At 41.8% G+C, this 21,527-nt stretch overlaps 1 protein-coding gene across 3 annotated transcripts in view; it reads left to right on the forward strand.

The window, feature by feature from the left end:
* The first annotated feature begins 11,133 nt into the window (after positions 1-11,133).
* Positions 11,134-21,527, forward strand: part of col7a1 (collagen, type VII, alpha 1) — a 135,296-nt gene continuing 124,902 nt past the window's right edge. For all 3 annotated transcript variants that reach the window (XR_008572235.1, XR_008572236.1, XM_054784696.1), the window contains exon 1: positions 11,134-11,379. The gene's annotated coding sequence lies outside the window, so the exon portion shown is untranslated. The remainder of the gene's footprint in view (positions 11,380-21,527) is intronic.

Below are 21,527 nucleotides of genomic sequence, written 5' to 3' on the forward strand. Positions count from 1 at the left end.
ATAATTTTAATAGCTGCATTATAATACAATATCATAAGTATGATTTCAGAAAAAATGTAAACAATGTACCAAAGTTGAAAAATAATTATTAATGCTGGATTTATTTTCAACTTGTCAGTGAGGGTTGATATTTGCCTGGAACGGATTTAATAACAAATCAAAGCAAATGTTTCACAACATGACATATCAAAAGTGTCTAGACAGATGCATGAAAATGAATAAATAAAATATAAGAAACATTTATACAATTTAGCGTATTTATGGATTAAAAACCCAAAATAAAGAAATATGCATATCATCCCTGCAAAGATTCTGACATATTGGCGATAGCTTCATTTTTATGTCTCTTTCTCTTGCATGTGTTGCTTTGCAGTGTGGGGGGTCTCGGCGCTGGCACACTTCCTTTGACCTGAGGGTTATCGCCATGGTAATCCCTGCTATACAGCCCCCGTGAGGGACGATGGAGGCTACTGGCTGATACCTGCACACTTTGAAGCAGCTGCTCTGCCGTGCATGGTGGTCGCTGGGACCTGATTCACTTGACGCGGTTGCTAATTGTCTGTTTTCTTAATGGAAAAGTGATAAAAAATGCAAGGAAAAGAAATCAAGGAAGAAGGCTTTGTAACTGCACCCTCATTGAAGAGCTTTAGCTTTGCTTGTTGTGGTAAGTGAAGCCCTCAGGTTTTAGAAATGCAAACACGGAGATGGAGAAGAATGCATCTTTATTCCTGCACATGCCCCACATGTGTGTCTCTGCATGCTGCATTGGGCTTAAAGTGTGTTTGGGTTGAGTCCAGGGTCACTGGGCTTTCTCCTGACATTTTTATACACTCAACAGATGAGCGTCTGCTCGCGTTGTGACACCTAGACGATAACTTCCTCCCTCTTGAGCGCTTAAAAGCGAGCGTGTCGCACGCTGTATTTATGTTTGGGCCCCAGAGAGTCCGTCTCACAGGGACTCTGCTCGGGCCTGCACTGTACAGCTCCTCCACCCACCCGGGCATGGCTCCTGTTGACGTTTGAAAAGCCAAACAGTGAAACATGAACCCTGAGTGAGTGAGGAGGGGGGCAGACACGGAGAAATGTCGGTTGTAAAACTGAACAAATAATTAGGGAAAGGCTCTTTGCACGGAAAAGCATTTTCTGATGAGGTTTGGAGGCTGCCATCTCCCTGAAGGCCTTCCTCTGTTTGTGTGCGCAGGCTGCTCTCACAAGTCAGCTTAAATCATGTGTTGGAGGAAATCTGTTTCCAATATGTGCCTTTCCTGTGAATGCAGGAAACGGCCCCTCCGCTCAAAGCAAGCGACTGCACCTCCTTTTCTGTCCTGCTCTTTTGTGGAAGCACCCCAGAACTGTAATTCATACACTCAATCACCAAGGTGGGCAGATGCTGCACAACAGCAGTCAGCAGCGTGCAAGGGTGCCTCTGCTACGGTGGAAATGTTCAGACAAATTGCACTGTTTGTCCGACCACACTGTGATGAGCAGCAGTTTCTGCAATCAGCAGCATGCGCTCCGACATCAAGGAGGCAGGAGAGTTGTCTTTTATTGTGGAGAAACAAGAGACAGCCCTGATCAAAATGTTACAAGCAGTTGAAAAATGTCAAGAATGTCCATTTTGCACTGTTGGATCTTAAGGAGGTTCTAAGTAGAGCTTCAAAATGCAAAAAGAAGAAATGGGAGTGAGACAAAGAAGCATTAAAGTGAAATAGGCTGTTCATCAAAAGTTGAAGAGAACAGTCTTTAAAAGGCAAAATGTTGGCAAAAATGTGGATTGAATGTGATTTAGTGTCAGGTATTCACACTGTCATCATCTCTTGATGGCAAAGGCAAAAAAGCTTTCTCTCTTTGAAGGCGGTGGGATTGTTGAGCTGCATAAGCAAGACATCTCTCTCGCAGAGCACCATTGCTGCTGAGGTTGGATGCAGTAAGACAGTCAATTCAAACTTCTGGAAAACATCCTGAGGCTCATGGAACAAAAAAGTCAAGAAAAGCTGGAGGACGCCATCTGCCAGAAAAAAAGCAACATCTTCAAAGGCCTCCTTCGAGGTTTGGAATTTGCAGGAGAGCACCAAACATGGGACATTGAAAGGTGGAAGAAAGTTTTATTCTCCCTTGACAGTCCCTTGATGTTTTCCACATAGCACAGTGGAAGGGGCGCCACCATGATCCTTCAATGGAACAGTGGCGCTTCAGGTTGTGCAGGGGTGTCAAACGGCAGCCAGCTATGTGGAGAAGTCGCAGGGGGCATCATTCGTGACTGAAGACCCTCGTCTGTGTGGTAATGACTGGCTTTTTCAACAGGACAATGCTGCACTTCACAAAGAGGAATAAGATCACTCTTTTGGACCATCCTGCATGTTCCCCTCACTTAAATCCAATGGAGTAGTGTGATGGTCTGGGGATGTTTTGCTGCTTCAGGACCTGGAAGACTTACTGTGATAAATGGAAGCATGAATTGTGCAGAAGGAGAATGTCCGGCCATCTGTTGGTGACCTCAAGCTCAAAGCAACTTGGGTTCTGCAGCAGGACAATGATCCAAAACACACCAGCAAGTCCACCTCTGAATGGCTGAAGACTTTGGAGTGGTCTAGTCCAAGTCCTGACCTGAATCCTATTGAGATGCTGTGGTATGACCTTAACAAGGAAAAGCCTCCAATGAGGCTGAATGACAACAATTGTGCAAAATTCCTCCCCAGCGCTGTAAGAGACTCATTGCAAGTTATCACAAACGCTTGATTGCAGTTGTTGCTGCTAAGGGGGCCCAACCACTTATTAGCTTTAGGGGGCAATCACTTTTTCACACAGGATTTTATTTGTATATACTGTATTATACATATTTTACATTTATATCAAATATTAAACATTAAAATGTTTGATATTTTACATGCATAACTTTGGAGTATGATATATATACATAGATAATAGGGGTATGTGTGGGGTAAATGTTTCTTTGATTTTAATAATAGTTGTTCTCAGGTTGTTTTTTTTTTAGAATTGCATGATGGTCCAGATCAGACGTTTTTGCGCGCCATACGTTGCCTGCCCCTCTCTTAGAGGAGCTTCATTGCCGTATTTAAAATTGACAAATTTTAAAAACACAGAAATGCTTGCAATGTTATTTCATAAATAGGCTGACATTTCCAAGTCAAATCTGAAAAGTATGCAGCGTTAAGTAGAAATCCAGGCAGGAAATCCAGGAAGGCAACGCTATCCAAATGTGACATCAGTGGCCTGGTCTGAGACTGATCCAAACCAACATTGCACGAGTGTATCCTGAATCCCGTTTCTGATCTAAAAGGCAGCAGCGTAACACAATATTTCCCAGGGGATGCACTTTCATCGCACCCACCGCATACCACAGCACACTCGGCCAAGAGGATGTGACAGAGCTGCACTTTAAATCGGCTGCTCCAATACTTTTGGTTTGGACTCTTTAATTTGCTTCACTGGCCAGGAGTTGCTTTTTTACGAAGACCAGGTCAGATAATTTGACCGTTTTTGCATTCTTTTTACATCATATGACATTTTTAAAGCTTTCCCAGAGATGTGTGGTATGCTTGTGGACTCACTCCAGGAGGCCTAATACGAGGTTTTAAAGGCAGGTGGTGATTGTGATGACTTCAGCAAGTATATCCCATCAGGCCGGAGCTGCTTCTGGGGGGGGCTATTGTGGTCTCCTTCTGGGCTCACAATGGTCACAGTTTGAAGCAATAGTCGGTTTTTCTATAGCTTTTATGACTTACAGCACTTTGCAAGGCTGTTAACCCTTGAGGCAGGCCCCCAAGGACCCACATGACCTGGCTTCGTCTGGCCCCGTGTTCCCATGCATTCACTGTGTCAGTCGTGCAAGGCATCACTTGTGTAATCGCTGCTCTCTTAATCGATACCAGTCGGACTGATATGTCCTCAGTTAACATTCTTCAATTTGCAATTTATTAGTTATTGTTGTGGTTTCGCATCATACCGGTGGCTCCTGCTGTCATTGTGAAATAAAATCTTAAAATTACAAGTTAGCGACAAAAAATAAGGAGTCAGCTGTTTATTGAAAAGATAGCAAGCCGCTAATTGATCCAACCTTGGCAGCAATGGCGCCGTGCTTGTGTAGTTCAAAGATAGAAAGCCTTTTTGCCTTTGCCATCAGGAGGTCATGAGAGTGTGACTGTCTGACAGAAAATGATAGATACTGTAGATAGATAGATAGATAGCTAGATCGATAGATAGATAGATACTTTATTAATCTCCATATAAACAAACAAGGCAAGATAGGAGAGATAAGAAAATAGAATAAGAATAAATCAATGCGGAACAGATGCATAACAAAGTAACAAGTCCAGTCCTGTGTGTGTACTTTATCCCTCCTCTGTCGTGTTCGAAAAGCATGGGGGAGGAATGATCTGCTTTGTCTTTCAGTGGAACAGGACAGTGATAGTAATCTGCCACTGAAACTGTTCTTCTGTCAGGAGATGACGCTGTGCGCTGGATGATGCTGGTTGTTCACGATGGAAAGGAGCCTCCTCAGTGTCCTTGACACAAAAGCCTAGATGTTAGTGCAGATTTTGACGAAATAAAGGAAAACTGCAATTGTTTTTGGAATTTTGCCCATCAACGTGAAACACGAACACACGTTTTTCCCTTTTCTGTGAGTTCTTAAGAGAGAAAAACAGTTAGGAATGCATGTAACCTACTTGTATTTAGACTATAAAGCCCTATATAAAGGTTTTCTGGTTTTATGTCCATGCTGTGAGCATGCAGCAACAGGAACTTCATGATAACATGTTATACTTACAGTATTTTACGGTATTTAGATCATTTTAAATATTACTGGAACTTCTTTCTTGGGCGCACTGGTTTCGCAGATCCCATAGATGGTAACTGGTTGTTCTGTCAACAATAGCGGCACAGAAAGCACATGTCCGTTAGTAACTACTAATCATGGCAGACTTTGTGAGAGCCGCTGCCGACTACTTTTGTACAAATGAGGATACAGAACCTTATTTTTTTGACCCTGGGTATACGGAGGATGAGCTTCAGGCTTTGGAAGCTGAGTAGGCAAGAAGAGAGAGTGAAACGTGGGAGACGACAGGTTGGGGTGTAAATATGAAGCTTGCCTAGCTATGCCCACAGCAATGGAGTGTTTCTGCTGCACTGCGTGGCATACCGTGTTACCATGGATGGAAAGGCTTGGTGTGTCTGGCGAGGAGGACATTGCTCCAACCGCTTGCATCACAATGAAGGAAGAATTTTTCGGGCTAACAAACCCTGCAGTGTTAGAAACCTTTTTCCACCTACCCCAAAATCGACTGGAAAAGACGCCCCAGACAAGCTGGACCAGATGGACAAGTGTACATGGAATAAGTCACCGTGATATTGATTGTGACACATGGATCACATAGCACATGATATCACAGCACAGTGGTGTGAAAAAGTGTTTGCCCCCTTCCTGATTTTTTTTTTTTTTTGCATTTTTGTCACACTTAGATGTTTCATATCATCAAACAAATGTAAATATTAGTCAATGACAGCACAACTGAACACAAAAGACAGTTTTTAAATGAAACTTTTTATTATTAAGGGAGAAAAAAAAGCTACATGGTCCTGTGTGAAAAAGTGATTGCCCCCTAAAGCTAATAAGTGGTTGGGCCCCCTTAGCAGCAACAACTGCAATCAAGCGTTTGCCATAACTTGCAATGAGTCTCTTACAGCGCTGGGGAGGAATTTTGCACAATTGTTGTCATTCGGCCATATTGGAGGCTTTTCCAGCATGAAGCGCCTTTTTAAGGTCATGCCACAGCATCTCAATAGGATTCAGGTCAGGACTTGGACTAGACCACTCCAAAGTCTTCAGCCATTCAGAGGTGGACTTGCTGGTGTGTTTTGGATCATTGTCCTGCTGCACAACCCAAGTTGCTTTCAGCTTGAGGTCACCAACATTCTCCTTCAGAAGAATTCATGCTTCCATTTATCACAGCAAGTCTTCCAGGTCCTGAAGCAGCAAAACCTACCCCAGACCATCACACTGCCACCACCATATTTTACTGTTGGTATGATGTTCTTTTCCTGAAATGTGGCGTTACATTAACAGCAGATGTAATGGGACACACACTTTCCAAAAATTTTAACTTTTGTCTCATCAGACCACAGAGTATTTCCCCAAAGGTCTTGGGGATCATCAAGATGTTTTCTGGCAAAATTGAGACGAGCTTTAATGTTCTTTTTGCTCAGCAGTGGTTTTGGTCTTGGAACTCTGTCATGCAGGCCGTTTTTGCCCAGTGTCTTTCTTATGGTGGAGTCATGAACACTGACCTTAACTGAGACAAGTGAGGCCTGCAGTTCTTTGGATGATTTTGTGGGGTCTTTTGTGACCTCTCGGATGAGTCGTCGCTGCGCTCTTGGGGTCATTTTGGCTGGCCTCCTGGGAAGGTTCACCGCTGTTTTAACAGGGGGGCAATCAGCCTTTCACACAGGGTAGGTTTGGATTTTTTTCCTCCCTTAATAATAAAAAGCTTCACTTAAAAACTTCATTTTGTGTTCAGTTGTGTTGTCATTGACTGATATTTACAGTAAATGTGTTTGATATGAAACATTTTAAGTGTGACAAACAAAATCAGGAAGGTGGAAAACACTTTTTCACACCACTGTATGTGATGAAATGAAATAGTAGCTCCAAACATCTAATGATTTATTCATGAAAATGATGGACATTGTCAGGGGTGCCCAAACTTTTGCATACGACTGTACTCTGTAACAAAGTGAGCACTGACGGTTGAAGTTGGCCCCACGGTTACACAAACACTGATGCTTTTTGCTTTTATTTTCACAGTGGCTGCTTCAAGGCTGCGCTGTGTCCATCAGAGGTGTTTATATGCTGCGCCGCAAGGTTCAATTTCCCTTTTTCACTTGTTTGAAACAGAGAGATCAAGGTTCCACTGGCTGATTTTTAAGACATGTTATATTGCTAGGGTGTAAACCTACACGCTTGTTGGAGTGTAATGGCCCTGCTTTCCTCCTTGGCTCATTAGGTTCCATGGACATCAGCCAGCCAGCCGCGCCTGCAGTCTATGGGAGAGGGCGCAATCACTGCTGCGGGGTGCTGTGCAGAATAACTTGTACACGCGGTGGAAGGTGAGCGCCGGCCTGTGGACATGCTCCATCAGGCACCATATGGGGCCTGATTTACATCAGGCTACTGTTATTGCCATAAAACGTGCTGCTGGTGGTTGGAGAGTTCAGCACCATATGGAAAAATGAGCACGGGGGAGACTTTCAAACCACAGAGCTGAGTTGGTGGAGATGTGTGTGTGTGTGTGTGTGTGTGTGTGTGTGTGTGTGTGTGTGTGTGTGTGTAACAGGAATCCTCATGATCATTCCTATTCAAACATGTCATGCGTCCATCTGGATGCATGTTAGGTAAGTCAGTGCAGGCGAGTAACAGAATACAGCAACAGATGAGGAGCTTTTGCAAGGAGCTTTGGCTTATTGAGCCAGGTAGGAGGATAGAGGAGACAAAAAACCCAACAGGATATCACATGTATCAGGTGATGTCAAACATTCTGTGAAGAAGCAAGGTCTCGCCTTACCGTGACGGCTGCCAGTGTGAGGAGCGTGTTGATTGACAGGTAATGAAAACCAGGTGAGTATCAATCACGCCGGCCGGTCCCGACGCAAGGTCACCAAGGGTTGGCCAAAGAGGTCGGCCCCCTACCCCAGGCTGGAGCTGAAAGTCCAAGAGTCGGTTTTCAATTAAGTCACAGCTCCAAGTGTCGGAAGGATATATGAAGGATCCTCACATGGAACTCCTCATCCATCTTGTACCTTATGAAGGAATCAAAGAAGACTTTTGTCTCTATCAAACATGACCCGCTGACTCTCTCAACCTCGCGTTTGCTCATCCATCACACTTTTATCAGTCTGAGACACGCTCGTTTTATCTGGGAAATCACACACGCAATTCTTTGACTTTGATCAGGCCTTTTCAAGAAATTGTGGCTCTTTTTTAGCAAAAGAAGCAAAGTACTGTATTAGCAATACCTGTCATTATGATGTAACGTATTTGTACACCGCCAGGGCTGTCAAATGATTCTAATTTGTAACAAGATTAATCACAAATTAATTAACTCATTCAATCCCAGCCACTTTCCAAAAGACAACCCCTTCAGTAGCGGCCATTTTAAACCCTTTTGACTGATCTTTCTATGCACACAGAATATTGTGTTCTATGGTTATATACACATGGAAGCTACCAAAAGAAACATTAGACTCCCCTCTTTCATCTTTCAAAAAAAAAAGATTTTCTCTACCTTTTTCCGCTCTTTAGTAATCAGCAGTAAAACATAGTTAACTTTGAGGAAAATATTAGCTCCCGACTAAAAAGGCAAAAGCTTTTTGTGAAAAGATACATTTTAGCATAACTTTCACTTTGACACATATATTTGTTGCTTTTGTGACCGCTCAAATATCTAAACATCTATACCAACATAAACAACAGAAAAAGGGGTTGTTTTACATCAAAATAACTATTTATTTACAAATATAACACCATGAACTGTTTACAATTTCACATTCGGAACGAAGCTGTGTGTGTGCACGCGTGCTTGCATGTGCATGCGTTGAAATTTCCCTACAGTGCGTAACCTTCTGCACGCTCTCTCACTTCCTCCTTGCTGTCGAGTGTGTTTTTACATGCCGAGTTCTTATCAAATGCACTTCTGCCACGTTGTGGCAGTTTTTATGGCTTGAACCTGCCTTAAAAGTGACATCTTTTACTGTGCAGTTGCGTCGTCACCTCTTTTTACCTCTCGCGAGTTACAGGTATTTAAAACAGTATTATAATTTTCAAACGCAGTACAGGAAGAATAGTATATCTTCAAATCAAGATAGCACACAAAAAAAATCTGTTGACATAGTTTTACTCCACGTGTTGATAGGTTAAAGGTTTTTACTGCTGTGCGTCGGGTATACCGATTTAAAAAAAGAGTTGTTTTTTTGTTTTGTTTTATTGTTGTGCTAGAATATAACTTAACAAAAACAAACAAATCTGTGAAGCTAATTTCACTCCACTTGCTGATACGCTAAAAGTTTTAATTGTAGTGCGGGCATACAAATAAAAAACATCAGTTAACAGAATGTGACTCCACGTATTGATAGGTTAAAGGTTTTTACTGTTGTGTGGTATATATATATATATATATATATATGTAGAGGGAGTGATATATACAGTATATATACAGTAAGTATATATATACTGTATATATCACTCTATATACACTCTATATATAAGTATATATATACTGTATATATCACTCCCTCTGCCTTAACACACAGTTAACAGTCCGGGCTTTTGGCCGCGTGGTCAGCGCTATCGCCTGTCATTGCGAAGGTCCTATGTTCGAGCCCCGGTGCGGGCGGTGCGAAACAGGGTGGGTTACACATGTACAGTACTAATATGCCGAGGTTTTATTGTTGTTTTAGCATACAACATGGAAAAAAAACAGACAAATCTGTTAACATAATTAATTTTTAAAATTTTTTGATACAGTAAATATTATTGTTGCGTCGGCACGCAGGCTTTAAAAAATCCTTCTCAATCAAAACGGGACATGATAATCTTTGTCAAGGTATCAATGTATTTATTTATTTATTTGACTGTGGCTCATTTGATATTTGTCACTATAACCCCTTTGGCAGGCACACATTGTGCCCCTTTGGTATTAATCATTAAAGTGTTGATAATTCAGTGCTGACCTGAATGTTGAACCCAGAGACCCAAACACCAGAACTCCAGCACTGGCGAGTGTGTGTGTGTGTGTGTGTGTGTGTGTGTGAGTGTGTGTGTGAGTGAGTGTGAGTGGGAGAGAAAATTAAACAGTTTGTCAGCTGTGCCGTGGACCAGACATCCATGCAGACCTCCGCTGGGACTTGACGGAGGAGGAGGAGGAGGAGGAGCGCAGGGCCGACGAGTGAGCGAGATGTGCACGAGGAGTTTGAGGCACAGTTTCCTGTGTGTATTTCACTTCCTGTGTGTTTAATGTGCAGCTCAGCGCCAGGGGCCTGTTTCCTGTGTGTGATGGGTGCCAGGCCCCCACACACCCCGACACAACACACACACACAGCAATTTCAGAAACAGAGTTGGCAGATGGTACAAACATCAGGACAGTTTCACTGGCTTTTATATCCACACTCTAAGAGCTTTGGAATATGCTACACTTGTGAGACTCCACTCGCTTCCTAAAGACGCCTGCCAGGAGAGCATGATATAGGGCAGGGGTGGGCAAAGTTTTGGACTCATGGGTCACATTTGTTTAAAAAATTTGGTGGTGGGGGGCGTCTATATATAGGTGGCATCAAGCAGAACGACATACTTGCTCACGGTGCAACGAAACGGAAACACAACACATCCGTAGCAGGTTAACGCATCACATAACTCAACGACTAAGCACTAAACATAACACAAAACTCTTATTTCCAAATGACTGCAAGGCATGCTGGGTAGTCCAGCTGCAGCAACTATGAAGAATAAAACGTTGGCTAGCATGAGTACATAAACTCCGCCGTGTTTACTTCTCTGATGACCTCCTCAACATATTTTGCAATCATGCAAAAACATCATGGGTATTGCGCGTAGATATTTGCTTTCCCCACATGGCGCAGTAGGTTGGTTTCTTTGGTCCTTATGTGCGTGGTTTGGATGGCTTTTTTGTACAAGCTACAGATTGCATCCGACTGTTTTGGTGGCTCAAGTGTGCCACAATAGCGCTGCAAGTCATGTTGCCAGGTACACTTCCCATGTTAAAGGTTTAAAAAGAAAAAGGAATTTGGAAACGTCCGGTGGGCCGGATTAAGACACTTGGAGGGCGTGATGTGGCTCGCGGGCCGCTGTTTTCCCACCCCTGATGGGGGGGATACAATACACACATATACTGTTGTTTAAGTTTGTTTTTATATTAGAAATCAATGTAGCATACTAGTTTGTGTGCCACTACAATGAATTGTTGTGTATTTCTTTCAAATGTCCAAACTTTATTGAGGAGTTTTCAAATGAAAGAGTAAAAGCTAAGTGAGTTGTACCACGTAAGACGCATAATGACGCGGCGATGACGTCATCAGAACTGGACATTTCCTGACATGTTGTCAGGTGTTCTGATTGCTGTTTGCCTATTCGGCAGATGCTAAATTTTTTTCCCCCATAAAGCTTACGTGACAAAGTGAGCAACAGCGTTTTGATTTTGATAATTGGATTCGTTTGGTTAGTTCAGTGACATCAACGAAACTTACATGTTTACAAGTTTGCTTTCTTCACTGGCGACTGACGCTAGTAGCGTGACGTAATGGCGCCGTGACGTCATCAACCGGCCTTTCCTTGACTGCCAGTGCTTAGGGTGAGTAGCAACCTTGAATCCATACAGTATGTTCATTAGGTGGTATCTTTCCATATAGCTACGGCATTTTGCTTAATAGTGCGCAAACATTCTGTGTTGTGTGTCCTAATACCTTTATCCCAGAAGTGTAAATACACAATATGTACGCTACATCACTGTTTTTCAACCTTTTTTGCGCCAAGGCACATTTTTTTTATTGAAAAAACCCCGAGGCACACCACCAGCCGAAAATGCTAACAAATGAACTCTGTGGCCTACATTGACAATATAAAGTTGTTCTCATCACCGTGTCAGTGTAGGAATCAAATAAACCAAAATAAAAAGTATTTTAGAATCATTCACATTTGTAATCACAGCGTGAAACCTGGGCCTGTTTGGATGAACACAGCTAATATCCTGGCAGGAATCAGTAAGAAAAAGACACACACGACGCTCTTCCTCAACAATTCTTATGGAGATGGCGTTTAAGCTTACTTGGGACCAGAGCATTGCTGGATATCTTTCCACCACACACCAAGCACAACGTAGTCGTTTCCTTGCATCCCCTGTGAAAGTAAATCCAAATGAAAGACAGCTAGTATTGCCTCGCGCAAGAGATTTTGCTTCAGTTATCTGTCTTTGCTTTCTTTTGACCTCCACTCATACTTGGGCCTTCATCTGGGTCCGACTTTTTCCAGGGTGCAGTTCAGAGTTAGCATCTTTCCTTTTCAAAAACTTGAAAATGGTGCAATGGCATAAACGCTGCCAGATCCAAAACAAGCAAAATGCTGTAACTATTGATCCAATCAGAATTGAAAGTACTGACTACATCCATTCAGGTTGTCTGGACAAATGTTGTGTTTGAGTGCATGTGCTTGGACAAGTGTTTTGGGTGTGTGTGTGTTTGTGATGGCCAGGGCAGACGTGTGACAGAAGGTCACAAGAGAACAAGGGCATGTTTGCCGTGCAAGCAGAGCAGATTTAGACACACAAGCTAGACAAACACCGACCAGCAGATGGGATGCCTTGCAGGGAGAAAGGCAGGAGTAGGCTGAACATGACTGAGGTTGTTTCATCACCTCAGACAAGTACCGACACACACACTGAAACTGTGACGCACCAAAAGACTCCCAACTGGAATGCCCAAAGTGTATGAAGAGTATCTCCACAATGCACAATCTATGTCACGTACTGTAATCTCACAGGCATCACTTTTGGTGATTCCCTTCCCAGTACGCATATTCCTTCATTATTCCAAAGTTGTTGTTACATTGACACTTATGTTATGTCGGGTAGGTCAAAAAAGGACACTCTGCAAAACCCCCCAACATATTATTGCATGCAATAAATGTACAAAAATAACAAAGAGGCGACTCGTCAAAGAGTTTATAGCAACATCAGTTTGCTAATTTCAGTCAATCAAATCCAAACGTGGATCAAAGGAGCTGCAGTGAATTACCATTTAAACGAAAGCAGTCCAATCAGATGAAATTCACCACATGGTCTTGGGGTTAGGCCACAGGTGTCAAACTCAAGGCCCAGCGGACAGATTCGACCCGCTGTATGATTTTATGCGGCCCGTAAAAGCCTGGAAAAAATGCACGTCGAAAAGACACGTATTTTTTTGTTGTGCAAAGGACCTATTGTATCCGTTGTTTCATTTCATTATTTTACCATTTCTAAACATTTTTAGATATATTTTAATTGTATTATTATTAATTTCATATTTAATTTTTAAATAGTTTTTCTTCATTTATTATTTTTTATATTTTTTTAAATAAATATTAGTTGTATATATTTTAATTTTATTTAACTCATTTACATATATTTATAAAAAAAAAATTAAATATATTTATATTAAGGAAAACTTTTTTATGAAAAAGACAATCTTTCTTACAAAACGTATTTGTTCTATCAATTTCGACAAAAAATGTCTTTTTTGTTGTCATATACAGTTTAAAATGAATTATACAATAGTTAGGTAGTTATACAATAATAGAGTATAACAGTATACTCAGATTTGACTTCTTTCCGAATAAAATATTCGAAAGAATCTTAAAGGGTCCCTGACATGATTCATCAACTTTGCTTAAACATGTTACATATTGTTTGTAATTATGTTCTACATTGTTCCATTTTCGAAAGAGAACGGTAAATTCACAAGAACTATATTTGTAGTTGATGGCGCCACCCATGACGAACTAGCGCTCAGCTCAGCCTTATTTCCGGAAGGGACTATTTTTCATTAAAATGGTAGTCATGCCAAAATGTTGTGTTGCTGGGTTCACGATAGCCAAGTGATACTGTAAGTTTTTCTTTTCCAAAAGAGGAAGTTTTAAGACAATAATGGACGGAGCAGACGGAGCAGGTGCAGAGAAGGAGAGAGATGGACGGCCACCTCGAGTTTTGTCCTTTGCAGTGATCATTTCACTGATGACTGCTTGGAAGCAACCCCTTTACAAGAAGTATTTGGCTGGAAAGTATGCTGTAAACACAATTGGAAAAGGACGCTATTCTGCCAGTTCACTGGAAAAAAAACAAGACAAGAAGAACGACCACTACGTCAAAGTTGGCACAAGAGAGTAAGTCATGTCGTGTTTACATCATGTCTTCTAGACACTATTCCACAATAGCGACAGGGCTGCAAAGCATTATACATGTTGTATAAACATCTTTACACAGCCATATGTTTACTGTGGGGGCGGCAAACATTTATCCACATATACAGTCAAACAGGCTATAAAAAACACTTTACGCGGATTAAGAAGCCAATTTCAAACAACAATTGGAGGACAAACACCTGCAGAGTCATTTACGTTTACCATTCTGTGCTTCTGACGGTCCAGTCCTCATCTGCATTTCTTAAGGCTCAAGTCCATGTTCTTCAAGTTCTCTCTATTTCATCTGCAAATGTTTCTTCCTCCTCCCAAACTATTGACACATCGCTCAAATCTTTTCTATAATCACTGTAAACATCCTCTGTCTCGTACACCGGTGTGTTTGTTTACCTGTGTGATGGCACCTAAACAAAGTCACTTCCGGAAATGAGTCTGAACTGTGAGCTAGTTCGTCTCACGGCACCATGAACTATTAATGTCATTTTTGCAAATTTCCCGTTGGCAACAATGTAGAACATAATTACAAACAATATACTGTATCTCATATTTAAGCAAAGCTGATGACTCGTGTCAGGGACCCTTTCATATAGTGCCTCAAGAAATGCAATGAGATGCACAAAACCTGCAAACTAAAAACTGTCTAACCAAAACAAATCAACACTCCCGTTCACACACATCGTTATTCTATATTTACTCTCCAGTCCACCAGAAGAATGAGAGCCACCATGGACAGAAATGTCCATCATGTCCATAGAGTCCATACAGCACATACAGCCCATCCAACACAAGTGAAAAGCCCGCTGTGTGATTATATCGTGAAAAGACCAGTCTGGAGTCCATTCAGCACACACTTGAAGACAGAATAGAGCTCTCAAGCTCTTTATGTTCTCCGCGAGTATGTCTTGCACTTCTTTCTGCACAGCGTGTTTATCGGGGCAACGAAAGATCTCAACGGATGTGTGCGAGAAAACTGAAGAACTATTCATCCCCCCCTCCCTCTTGACTGATAAAAGCGCAGCGGCAGCGGCTCAGCTCATCCAGTTGTATGCTGAAGTACTGTAAACGTAATGCGTGAAGCATAATGATACCCCAGTGTGAGAGGATGAGGACAAACCATCAGGGCTCATTTTGTTTGCAGCGTCACAGACCGACCGTGGAGGTGCTGAGCGGGCAAAAGCATGAAGGGTGAGAAATGAACATGCATGACAAATATGCAGCCACGGAGAGCTGTTTCTACTGTTTCCTATTTAATAGCGGCGTCACAAGATCTCGAGAGATTAAAACGTAACAAGATGTTTCGTTTCGAAAAAACTAGACTGGGACGATAATAAATAAATGAATTCATCACATAATAAATGAAAATGAACTGGATAATTTTGCCGGCCTCAATATTTTGCCATGTGCATGCGTGTCTGTTTTCCTCGTCTCCCGCCCCCAAACAGGCAGGAAGAGGATTCACTCTGTGCATTGCTTTCAGCACCTTGGTGCGTTTGTTCTATAGAACAACAGCATGAACGGGGTGTGCTCTTTTGTCAGCCATATAGTCATTGTCTCAGTGGGTGGAGGCGGGGCCGCTAGCATACACACTGAGTGCAAAAGAGTGTAGCCTCGTGAGGAGCAATGCTAGGTAACGTAGTAAAAATAGTGGATATATTGTCATTTTTTTCATGGTAATGTTGAAATCTCGTCTCACAGACCCAATCTCGTGTATCATCTCGTCCTGTGAACTGCGTGTCTTGTGACACCCCTGCCATTTAACTCATTCAATACCAAAGACCTACTTATACGTTTTTATGAACCCAAACGCCCGATCCCAAAGACAAATTTACATGTCTTTTATGGGGGGTTTTTTGCGTGAGAGGCAAAAAGAGGTGATGACACAACTGCACACTCTGAGCTCTGCATGGATCAGTTTCTTGTATTAACACACTCGACAGCAAGGAGGAAGCGGAAGAACAGAGGAATGTAGCATGCAGAAGGTTACGCATTATAGGGAAATTGTAATGCATGCACACGTGCACACGCGTGTGCACACACACAGTTTAGTTCCAAATGTGAAAATTTTAAATAGTTCATGGTAAATAAATCTTTATTTTGATGTAAAACAAGCCCTTTTGTGTTGTTTGTGTTGGTATAGTTGTTTAGATATTAGAGCTGTCACAAAAGCAAAAAATATTTGTGTCAAAGTGAAAGTTATGCTTGAAATGTATCTTTTCACAAAAAGATGTTTTTATCAGGAACTGATATTTTCCTGAAACCTACCTATGTTCTACTGCTGATTACTAAAGATCACAAAAACGTAGACGCTACCTTTTTTTCTGATGAAAGACGGGAGTCTAATGTTTCTTTTGGTAGGTTCCTTGTTATTCTGTGTGCCTTGAAATGCTCAAAAGTGGCCGGTACTGAAGGGCTTGTCTTTTGAAAAAGCTGGGATTGAATGAGTTCACTAAAATTAAGTTAATAATAACCAGAAAATGCTCAACTATTTAAAACACAGCACTATTATTTCTCTGATTCACTCCATTTTTGATTAATTCCAGTGATGTAAGTACATCAATCCCATCTGACTAAACTCACCTTTGACATTTGAGGACATGACGTTTGCTGTCGAGTTTATTATTCTGATTAAGGCTACAGGTGCCAAAAAATGATCCCACAGCTTCATTTTGTTGCGGTCATTTTGTTTTTAAACGTGGAAGTGACACAGTGAAGTATCCTAGTCATGCGGTGCCCTCTGCTGGTAGGGCGGTGTATTACACAAGAGGAGTCCTGAAGCTCTTTTACAAAGCATGTCTTATTTCATGCGTTATTTTTTGAATCTGTAATAATACTCCAGACGATATCAAGGAGAGATGGACTTTGATGAACTCCTAAACCAAGCCACTGATGTTGATTTGGACTTACAAAAAAAGCCAATATCGGACATACCTAATCAATAGATATGATCAGTTTCTCAATAGTATTTCAAATCACAGGAGGGGGCGCGAAAACATTTCTGTCCCCCAGTGGTGGCATGACAGTAGATAATTGACAACCACTGACCTCACACCACATGATGAAGTGTCGAGAACAACGGCAGAACCTGCACATCACTTTTATTAACTTCACCAGTTGCTCCATCGGGAGCTTCTTTTCACGGTCTTGGGGGGCTTGGATGGCCCATCAAAGCCATCAAGACGCTGTACTCTGGAGTGCAAGCTAGACTGCGTATAGACGCCAAAACGAATACACTACAACAGTGGAGTTAAGCAAGGGCGCAAGCTAGCTCCCACTTTTTGGGATACAGTGTTCCCTCGATTACCGCGGGAGATAGGTTCCCAAAATAGCCTTCAATAAGTGAAATCTGTGAAGTAACCAACCTCATACGTTTTAAGGCTGTAAAAGCCCTCACCATACACTTTACTTTTCTCAGACAGGTAATAACATTTTCTGACATTTTTGTCCTGTTTAAACACTCTCAAAAAAGTTCAAACCTTCGTTTGAATTTTAATGATCAACAAAAGAAATGATTAAGACACTCACGCACATACTTCACTCCTGTGACCGTGCCTTTTCGTTCACCGTACTGTCGTGTTTTGGTATCCTTGTTAAAACATATTGCTGCAGGCGAACCAAAGATTCATTTACAAGCTAGCAAGCAAGCTAGCGATGACACAGGAGACATGGCAGATGGCACGAAGGAGATTGATTGACAATGGTTTACAGCCAATCAGGATGCAGAAAACAATGGGCAGTGCAGACAGACGAGAGAGGGAAGAGCTTGACACTCAACTTCCCCCACGGCAATTCTTCTTAAAGGGCCAGGCTCGGCCTGTAACAGCGTTCATACGCTGTAGTAAGAAAAACGAAGCACTCCAAAAAATCTGTGAAAGGTGAACCGCGATAGAGCGAGCTAACACTGCATACGCTGTGATTATGCGCTACCCCGCCTTAAAAGTGCACTTTCTTGTTAAGTTTTGCCCATCATTCATAATCCTTATGTGAAACACGACCACATGTGTTGTTCCCTTTTCTGTGCGTTCTAAAGAGATAAAAACAGGCAGCTAACAACGCATGTAAAGGGACACACCTATTTTGACTATAAAGCCCTTTAAAAAAAAACTTCTTTTTACATACAACCCCTGTATATAAACCAATAAACCAAGCTACAGCCACATTGCTATTGTAGCAGCTAACACCAAGAACTATTTTTCTGGCGTAGTGACGCAGCGCCTCATGCCACGACTGAGAGGTCGGTCTGTAAATGATTAGCCCACAAGTCCAAATTGCAAGAGGGGGTAAATTCTTCAGCAGGATGGAGCTCCTTCTCATACTTCAGCCTCCACATCAAAGCTCCTGAAAGCGAAGAAGGTCAAGATGCTCCAGGATTGGCCAGCCCAGTCACCAGACGTGAGCACAGTTGAGCATGTTTGGGGTGAGATGGAGGAGGAGGCTTGGAAGATGAAACCAGAGAATCTTCATGAAGTCGTGAAAGACGTCTGCATGGAGTCCTCCAAGCACGACGTGAATTCTTCTTAGCGAGCCAACCTGACTTTATGTTCTGATGTTTTTGTAGCATGTTTGTGTTTTCAAAGGAAAATGTTATTTCTGCTCGACATTATTTTGGAATAAGACAGGACTTTTTTTCCAAGCACAAAATGACCTTTCTGACCTCATGAAATGCTAAAACTCAGTGAATGATACAATACTTTAGGTAACACTTTACAATACGGTATACAAAATTACAGTAGTTAATGAGGAACGAAGCTACCTAACCCTAACCGCTACTCATTAGTTCCTCAGTAACTGCTCTACTCATTAGTTCATCATCAGTTCTTCATTAGTTCCCCAGTAACTAGTCTAAAGCTATGTGCCTTAGTCATTAACTCTTCATTAGTTAGTTCCTCAGTAACTACTCAATAGTTCATCATTAGTTCCTCAATAACTAGTGTAAATGTATGTGCCATAGTCATTAGTTCCTCATTAGTTAGTTCCTCAGTAACTACTCAATAGTTCATCATTAGTTCCTCAATAACTAGTGTAAATGTATGTGCCTTAGTCATTAGTTCCTCATTAGTTAGTTCCTCAGTAACTACTCTACTCAATATTTTGTCATTAGTTCCTCAGTAACTAGTCTAAATGTATGTACCTTAGTCATTAGTTCCTCATTAGTTCTTCATTAGTTCCTCAGTAACTACTCATTAGTTTGTCATTATTTCTTCATTAGTTCCTCAGTAACTAGTCTAAATTGTTGTGCCTTAGTTGTTAGTTCCTCATTAGTTCTTCATTAGTTCCTCAGTACCTACTCTACTCATTAGTTCGGCATGATTTCTTCATTCTTCTTCATTGTCCCTCCTCACTACTTGTACTTGTACTCACCGTGTTCATTCTGTTTAAAACCGAAATATTCTCACACTGGTGCTGTTGCGTTCGCCTTAGAAAGTGCAGAAGCTTCTGTGCCATCATTCATGTTAGCATATGCTTTCTCACGAGGCTAGTTTGTTGCTAGCACCCTGGGTCCACTCACTAGTAGCCCCGCCTCCACAAAGAGGCTGAATGGGAGGATAGGAGCGTTCACTCTCTCCGTTCATTCCACTATAGAACAAATGCACACAAACAGATGCGGAGTGAACCCTCTTGTCATCCAGCTTGTGTGGCACAGGGAAGAGCACATGAAACACAAGCATATGTCAATATGTCAATTTCTCGAGGGCTCATAATTATCAACCAAACTCCCGCTGCGATTGGTCCGCGAGCGTGATTATGTATTAACTTACCTCACCTTTTACTTTTCGGAGGCCGCTGTGATAGCGTCACTGTCTAAAGCTGTACACACGACGTGTTTGAGGTGCACAACTTCGACACACAACTAGTGTTTAGAAGACGAGCCGTAAGGATTATTATGCTAACAAAAGAGCAAGAGAGTTAAGTGACACTTGAAAAAGTAAGTTGTGATGATAATGGATGATTGATGTATCCCATAAACGTAATAGCCACTAGTAGCTCTGAGTTAGCTAGATGCCACCAGACAAGCACGTAAACAAAAATGGCAGAAAGTGGAATGATATTGAAATGCTAGCATAGATAGGCTTAGCATGTGACAAGCCGTCGTTAATTGACTACACATTTTACGGGCTATCGTTCATTCTCACGATAATCAGAAACAAAGTGAAAGTCAACACAAGACGTGAATCTGGTTTCTGGACAAGTGCCAGCAAGGAAGACAGGCAATTCCGGTGCATTCGTATCAAAATAAAGCGCATTGAAACATTTTTTTTATGATATTTTAAATTGTTTTCAAAGTAATTGTGGTCATTATGTGTGTAAATAATAAGCTATGTGTGTATCTATGTAGCATATATACACTCATACAATATATTACTCAAAATTGTTTCCAAGTTTAAAAAAAACAACAAACTAATTTTTAAGGTGAGGCGGCTTTTATTTTGTAGTGGCGCACCACGCGATCAATCGCATGTAGCGGAAACCCTGTAAGCTATTTATTTTGATTAAAAAGAGCAAAAAGTTGTTTGTTTGTTGTTCCTACATGCTGGATAAGCGACATGACTTTTGTCAGGCACTGTACAGTAAATGCGCACTTTTGTTTGTGCTTTGTACTTCCTGCTGGTGGTGCCGCATCCACAGGGGAGGAGCACGAGTCACGTCTTATTCACTTTAAAGTCTAAAGCGCTTGTTTTCGGTGGGAGTTTTTGTGATCTTTAAGGTTGTATTTCCGCCCTACGATACCGCCCAAACGTTCTGCACCTTCATAGGATGTTGGCAAGAAACCTAAGCGCTAATTCAAATTAATTCTAATTCTAATGATACCACCTTAAGTCTAAGTCCTGCAGAATGTGTGCTTCTGCTCTGCAACACTAGAGGGCATCAACCAGTTTTGTTTACTTTTGGCTCACTATGGTTAATATGAAACCCATGAGAAAGGATGAATGTAGTTGTGTATGTCTGTGATTAATGAGAGTCATCTGTCTGAGACTTACTAAGCCCCATTAGTCACTCCGCTCGCCCCACTTGGGCTAAACTTCACCCTGCCAGTGCTTACCAACCTCAATGAAACCATCTGCATAAAACCTTGGCAAACGTGACGAACAGTCTTTGACCCGAAAGCATTGATGTCCAAAGTGCACCTGGGGGCCATTTGTGCCATGCATCTCATTTTTTCTTTGCCTGCAGCACATTTTACAAAATACCAGGAAAGAATGTTTCAAGGAAAAGCTGAAATGTTTGATGTTCCCAACACACCATTACGCTGACACTCCTGATCACAATTTTAACACCAGGTGAAAAATGTGTGAATGTACATTTTGCACTGTTGGATCTTAAGGCTGTTCATCAGCTGATCAAAAGTTTAAGAGCACAGCCTTTAAAAGGCAAAAATGTTGGTAAAACGTGGATTGAATGTGATTTAGTGTCAGGTATTCACACTGTCATCATCTCTTGATGGCAAAGGCAAAAAAGCTTTCTCTCTTTGAAGGCGGTGGGATTGTTGAGCTGCATAAGCAAGACCTCTCTCTCGCAGCGCACCATTGCTGCTGAGGTTGGACACAGTAAGAC

This window comes from Dunckerocampus dactyliophorus, chromosome 8 (assembly GCF_027744805.1).
Source record: "Dunckerocampus dactyliophorus isolate RoL2022-P2 chromosome 8, RoL_Ddac_1.1, whole genome shotgun sequence".
Taxonomy (NCBI): Eukaryota; Metazoa; Chordata; class Actinopteri; order Syngnathiformes; family Syngnathidae; genus Dunckerocampus; species Dunckerocampus dactyliophorus.